Here is a 7,520-nt window from a genome sequence, read left to right on the forward strand (position 1 = left end):
AATACTAGTGAAGAAATCAGAGGCAGTTGCTTCTGCAATAAGTCTTGTGCTTCAGACAGGACAGGCTGCGGGATAAAGCACGAGGAAGGCCAGCGTGCAGTTCAGAGACGAGCTTACATAAGAATTTAAACAGCACTTCTTACGTTTTGCAGTTCTGCATAATTCTTCATATTTTTCTCTGGGTACATTTTTTGAACATAAAATTTAAGAGCGGTATTTTAGTCAGCTTCTTTCAAAGCAAAACAGACGTGTTTGATATAATCCTCACATTACGGATTCAGCACTTCCTAGTTCTTTTTTTAACCATTAATTACATCTGCTGGAGTACTGTGGATGCTCATTAACTAAAAGACGGTATCATCCAAACTGCTCTGCCAGTCAGAGGTTTGAAATAACAGTGCGGCATTGCAAATCAATTCAATCCAACGTGATCACTTAATAGAGGCTATTACACGATGCACAGTGAAGACTGACAGCATCTCGACAAAGGCTGCAGCCATTTTAAAAGTCAATTGGCATAATTCTTAGGTTCAGATATGACAATGTGCCCAGAGAAGGGAATATTAGGACAAAATGCTGGAGCAGGAGAATGCTCAATCTGTCACCAAGTGTCTGTCTGAGATATCATATTGAAGTGAGTCTCTCAGCATCCATAATTATTCTCTTTTCAATGCAAAAAAGCCAACAGAAATGTTCTTTCCTTCTTTCCTTCGTTAAAATTAATGTTAGACTTGAGGAAACCTCCGGACTAACAAGACAGTTAAGACCTGTGATTTTTTAAACCGTACTTTTTAACGTCACTTTTATCCTACGGAAGCCATTATGTGTGTGCTGTCTACCTCACTGTCTGCAAAAAAGCAATCATCTAGTGGCAATGACACAAGCAGCAATGGCCTGAAGGGACAAGGCTGTGTGATCCCAAACCGCACCCATTATCCATGAGAGAGAGAGAGAGAGAGAGAGAGAGAGAGGGAGAGAGAAAGAAGGAAGATAGAGAGAGATACGCTCTACACCAGTCACACATTGCCTTTTCCCATTTACTTGCCTGCGTGTGCTAGAGAATCAAGCCAGGCAAAAAATTGTGTGGAAAAAAAAGAACTAAAACAACCAAATCGACTACAAAGAGTCAAAATAAGTGAAATTAACACGACATCTTATGAGAGATTACAATTAAACACTATGTGAGGGTGAGCAGATTATGGAGCAATAAAGCAAGACAAATAAGAGAGAGACAAAGCCATGGAGAGGGATGAGTTTGTGAGGGTTAACAATAAGCAGTGTGGACATCAAAATCACAAAGTTCTGACCGCTTTTAAAGCTGATTCGGCAGTGCCTAATAATGAGCGTTCCTGGGGTTAAAGGTATATGTTAGCATTTTTCAACCTACAGTCTTTTACCATAGACAATCATTTTGGTGTATTTGCCTTTAAAGAACAGAGAATGTTTTGACTTAAGCATACTTGTAACTATAAGTGTGTTTTGTGTCCCTGGCTTTTCTCTTCTTTGATTATATACAGAAAAAAAACTTTTCCATTGTAATCCACTATTCAACAAATGTGGCAGATAGATCTTGAAAAATGCTGAATTATTCCTTTAATACTGGAGGGATGTTCCAGTGTTTCCCACATATAGACTATTCTGTTGTGCCCCCCCCACCCCCAAACATGTTGACAGCCAACCAAGCATAATATGCTCCATTTTGACAATTTCCAATTGCCATTTTGTCACATTTTAATAAATTCCAAAATATTTTATATTGTTATGTAAAAACAAGGCCACACTTTTAACAGCAGGAGACCATCAACAACACATGAACACAGCAGCTGCTCTTTATATTGTGTGGAAACCTCATGATGAATTGACCAATAGAAAGGCTCTAAAATGACCTGACTTAGGATATCTTTGCATTAACTTTCATTAAACGTTAAGAAAGTATTTGCCTTAGTATTATAATAGTTCCTGTTTTGGAGATATTTTTTTGGACAGCAAAAAAAATATCACAACGCCAACCCTCGCCCGGACGCTCCCCCAACAGACCTTTATGTAACACTGTATTCCTTTCTCTCATTGTCTACCTTATACTGTGTCAGATTCACTCTATGACCAGATATTGATCAAGGATCCATAGTTAAATAGTGAAAAGTACCACATCCTCTACAAGGAACAAACTAAAAAAAAATCTGTGTATTAAAATTAAAGTGTGTTCTCTGTAGAGGATGTGTACTTATTTTCACAAGAACCAACAAAATGTCATTTGACCAGGGGTGCCCAAACTTTTGCATATGACTGTTAGTAGGAATTTGTAGTAAACTGAAAAATAAGCAAGTCAGCAGGAACAAAGGAACCAAACCTATAGATAGGGCTGAAAAAAATAATTTAATAATAATTAATAATTGTATTAATTTCATTTAATTAGTATTTATTGCATATTTTATAATGAATTTGCAGTTTAAAAGAGCTGCAGTTTTAATTTTCAACCATGTTGTCTTAACAACTTTTAAGTGGGCAAATGTAACCTAACAATATGGAGCTTGAGAACAACCTGTAGATGTGGTTGACCATGTGCTGCATCAAAACCACACAACCACAACCACAGCTAACTGTCAGTCTGGAACACTATGTTCATGGTTCAAGCCTCAAGCCAGAAGAGATGGATCAGCTGGACTTCCTGGCTAAAAAAAGGCCTGGACTGAAAATGATCGCAATCACTATATTGGTCAGATAAATCGCAATTAAGAATTTTGCCCAGGTCGTGCAGCCCTACCTACAGATCTGCCACTTTTTGCTCATGCAAACGCACAGCATCAAACCTCATGATCTGCTGCAGCACACTATCTACATTACAGTGCTCTTAAGACAGTTCACTCAAGCAAACGTTTACAGAGCAACTAATTCACTCGTGATTCAAAACAAAACACACAACACGCTTTCAGAGCTGAGTGCTAATGGAAATGAGTGCTTTTATCAGAACCGTGCAAAAGCCTCGTCTAAAAAACTAAATCGGGCTCCATAAATGAAGAGACTAATAAACAAGCGTCTTCACCTCCCCCTAAATCAATGCAATTATGGTAAATACTTCACATGCAGTTATCCAGGAAAGACTGTGATAACTTGATCTTTAGGCTACTGAATTTAATTGAACTGAATAGGTAATGAAAGCTTTGCTCAGAAGGGATGCTAAATTCAATGTTATTCAAAGCATTCTGAAGACGTGCTGTCTCTGTAGTATAGAGCAGCAGCTTTGTGGTACAGAAGAGTCTATACTACAGCATGGAACTGTACTGTAGCTCCACCTATTGATACATCATCTTCAGTATAGAAAGCATATATATACACAGCCAGCTCAGACTGAAAAAGACATAGTAGCAGCTGCGATAAAATAACTGTAACATGATGAGATTTCCATAAGCAGAAAAAAAACGCAGTTACTACACAACACTGAATAAACGTCGCAAGCTTTTTGTCATATAAAATAGGCATGTAAATAAAATTTACAAGGCTTTATTTGATGCATTTCATATAATGATCAAGAACAATTATTAACGCTAGATTTGCCAGATTTAATCATATTTCTACCCCCATCTAAGTTAAATATGTTTTAACTAATCCAGCTGTCCACTTTGTGGTCAGCAAAGCTCAGAATATAAACTTCAACAACAGACTCTAGTACAGTATTTACAAATTGCTGCAGCAGTCACGTCAATTATTTACTCTACAAAAGCCCTTTAGGTCCAGGGCAAGTATCGCTCCCCTGCTAAACTGACTCGACAACAAGAAGTAAGTATTATGGACATGGCGTGAGACCAGGGGAGCGTATTGTACAAACACTCATGAATAAAACATGAGCCATTAGCTCAATTAAGACGGGAGCACAACAAGTGAAAGCCTGTCACCCCAGCAGACTGGGACTTAGGGATATCATTGAAATATTGCTGTGGTACCCTTATGATTTTCTTTATGTAGGCTATTTGCCTAAATCCCCCTGAAGGAGTGTTCCGCACCACTGGACAGTGCCTCTGTTTTGGATACTTGACTTTAATCTGTGTACTTGGCTAGATTATTTCTGTAACATTGAGGCAGAAATCAAGTGAAACAGACAGGCTGATGATGACTGGATCTAAATCACGCTGGGAAAAAATAAATGCACTGATGTTTTAAGAAGGTGACAGCGTCAAGCTCAGGGCGAGAAACCTCCGATTCCTCTGTTCCTCTCCTTTAGTGCACCTCAGTGTTCAGACCAAGCTCAAAGCAATGCATCTTTTCAGTTCAGTTCCAGGGAACATGCATTAATCTCCATAAACAAAAAATAATCTCAGGACGGTCTGATGTTCTGCTCAGCGCACTCCTCATTCCCTTCACATTTTGGAAACGGGCTCATGCAGCATAACAAAAATGAACGCTGTGGGTTTTTTAATTTAAGGAATCATATAAAGAAATGTACTCAGTTTTCCTACTTATGCCAAGTGTAGTTGATCAGCCAAGACATATTAGATGTCCAAAGCTTGCTTCTTTAGTGTTGCACTGAAGCTATGAGGCTATTCTGTTCAATAAGTAATTGAAAACAATGCAATCAAATATTTTTTTTGGGTAACACAGACTTCTGTTACTTAGTAGCTCCAGGACATAAACTGAATGATTTTTAACTAAAACATTAATTTTATTTGGTAAATAGGTTCATTAAAATGTTAATATGTTAATATGAAGCCTATAGTGCTGCTTTTGTGTTTTGGTTGGAAACTTGTTCAACTTTTAAAATAACAGATGCTCTAACAGTTCAATTCGTTCTGCCTGCCTATACCATTTCCTAATCGCATCAGAGAGAGAGAGAGAGAGAGAGAGAGAGAGAGAGAGAGAGAGAGAGAGAGAAAGCCTGCAGTGTTTCCAATTTAATCTTCCAATTTTAAAGAAGAGACAGCAGAGCACTGCTTCCTACACAGTGTGTATAAAAGGTGGCTTTTCCTGCCTGAAGAGGAAATGTGCGTTTACTCTGCACCATCGTACAGGATATAAAAATGCTTAAGTGTTTTTACTGCACGGTTATAACTCACAGAACATTCAGTATGGTGATTCAAAAAAGGGGGACATGACTGCTGGCAATTTCCTTGCTTTGACAGACAGCCTGATTACTCCATATATCCATGTACTGAATGGGTTATGTGGGCACAGACACACACCTAATGTTTTATTACTATAAATAATGAATAGACCTTAAGAGATGAAAGCCTACATATCCGTCTGCTCCCAAAATAGGCTCTGTTACTGCTTTTAACTGCTGTGCCTCATACCGCTCTCCATTTCACAGCACAGATATTGTGAATTGGTGTTTGCTTGTAAGTGTATTACTGGATAAAAAAAAAGATGCTGGACATTGATTTCTTACAGTTGGGTGGGCATATTTAGAAACCAGAAACCTCATGCAGGGCAAAAACAGCTCCATCTCCAAAGGCAGCCCAGCATGTATGTCCCAATGTTGCCTCAACTAACTGATCCCAGAGGTCACTGTCAAGTCCACAGGAGTGACCGTGGACTAAAAGGCATTTAGTTTCAAAGCATCCAACAGCATCACTGGAATACAACACGACAAAAAAGACAAAAGACGACTGCACCAGTTAAACAGAAACAGAGCCTTACCGTTTCAGGGTTAAAACTTCTCGCCTCTTCAGTTCTCTGCTCAGTTTATTGCTCCTTACAGCGCACAGCCAGTCAAACTGAATTCCATCATCCGGCGCTCTGATGAGTTGATGTGTGGCTGATCCTTCACTTTGCTCTTTATCTCCACTCGTTTTCAAAAAATAAATCGGTGTGCTGACGTCAAAAATGGCGCTATTTAATGGCTTTTTCTTTTTTATGACCGCTGCTGTGTGGACATTTTGTGGACGCGAAGGTCGCAGTCGTTTCAGTTCAACGAGCCGGTTAGTCCAAGTGCATCTAAGTGCCTCAGCACTCGCCAAGCCACACGCGTTATTTTTCCCCCACCCGTTTTCGGGAGAACACCGCCCTCGCGTGCGGGGATTGGCTAAGAACATGCCGCCACCTGCGCCATGATTGGCTTGTGGTTCTAAGAGTGATCTACTAACCAATCCCTGCGCTTGTGGGCGGGGCTTGTCCGAGTACGAGTGGGGAACCCAACAGAAACGTCCACATACAAAATAAATAAAAAAGAAGAAAGACAGAGAGAGAGGGAGAGAGATTTTTGTGTTCGTCGTCGTGTCTTCTTTTTAAATGAACGAAAGCGGAGAAGAAAAAAATGGAATTACGAAAAAAATATATCAAAGAATATCAGTAACTTGAACACATACTTAATTAGAATAGGGCATAAAGTTTTTTTTTAATAATCGAAATGAACAAAACGTGTTGTTTCTTGTAAAGACATGCAGGCTTTCAGTGACTGTAATGGCAAATATCGATTTAAAAGATGGAAGAAAACGTCTATAATTGATACAGTTTTAATAATGCAGTCTGTAAATGTTCTGAACATCTTAATAAGGTTGTGGAGTCTACAAGGATTTCAACATAAAAGACTCCTGAGATCATTTTTCCTTTGTTGTTTTTCTTTCGGTCCGCAGCATTTTGTTAGCTAATGTGTTAATTGGTGCATTATTACAAGAGTTTCCCTGGATTTTTCCCTCAGTACATTACAGCTGGTCGTGGTATGCCCTGCTAGAAAAAGCAGCATAGACCAGCATGGCTGGTCCCCAGCAAAACCAGCACAAATTGTGTTTTGGATGCTGGTATGCTGGTCATTCAGCATGACCATCCTGGGTGACTAGCTAAACAAGCATAAACCAGCTTAGAGCAGCGTGGTCCGTGCTGGTCTGTGCTATTTTTTTTCAGCAGGGTGGGGTGGTATGCGTTTCTTTATGAGATGTGTTGCCCACAGGTTTAAAATGAAATCCTACTAGACTGAATACCGTGTGCCATCAACAAGCATTTTCGGTCACTCAGTCTGATGCTCTTGAGTGTGATAAGAAGGATGGTTAAAGGCTCCTTTTTAGCTCAAGGAACTGGAAAATTGATGTCAAAGTGTGAATGGACAGTCAGAGATTATCCAAGGAGAGGTTAAGCCCCAATCCTGCCATGAATCTGTTCAGGAAAACATGTATCTGTGCTGTCAGTGTGCTTAAAAGTAGGATTAAACCTGCCTGACTCTTTTATACATATATATATATATATATATATATATATATATATAGATAGATAGATAGATAGATAGATAGATAGGCGGGGGATAGTTCTGGTCGTAAAATCTGATTGGCTGAGTCACGTTTGAAGCCGTTGTAAAATACACGATATACAGACACACCTATGACCACCTCACAGCAACTGAACTCTGTATCACTGCGCCACAGCACAATAAAAATGTTGTGTTGTTAATTGATAATCTTTGACTCTAATGCTGTTCACATGGACCACTGAGTACATTGACGAAGTGAGAACCCGTTTTTTTTGTTTAAACTGAGGGGTTTGCAACTTATTTCCTTAACTAGAACTAGGTTGGTCAGCTAGCTAACAGGCTAAAA

General features: G+C 39.2%; 1 protein-coding gene across 1 annotated transcript in view; it reads right to left on the minus strand.

Annotated features, from left to right (window-relative positions):
- The window catches only part of calcr (calcitonin receptor), a 56,880-nt gene extending 50,963 nt beyond the window's left edge, over positions 1-5,917 (minus strand). The window contains exon 1 of the mRNA XM_036566440.1: positions 5,632-5,917. The gene's annotated coding sequence lies outside the window, so the exon portion shown is untranslated. The remainder of the gene's footprint in view (positions 1-5,631) is intronic.
- Positions 5,918-7,520: the final 1,603 nt, after the last annotated feature.

Source organism: Colossoma macropomum, unplaced genomic scaffold (assembly GCF_904425465.1).
Source record: "Colossoma macropomum unplaced genomic scaffold, Colossoma_macropomum, whole genome shotgun sequence".
NCBI lineage: Eukaryota > Metazoa > Chordata > Actinopteri > Characiformes > Serrasalmidae > Colossoma > Colossoma macropomum.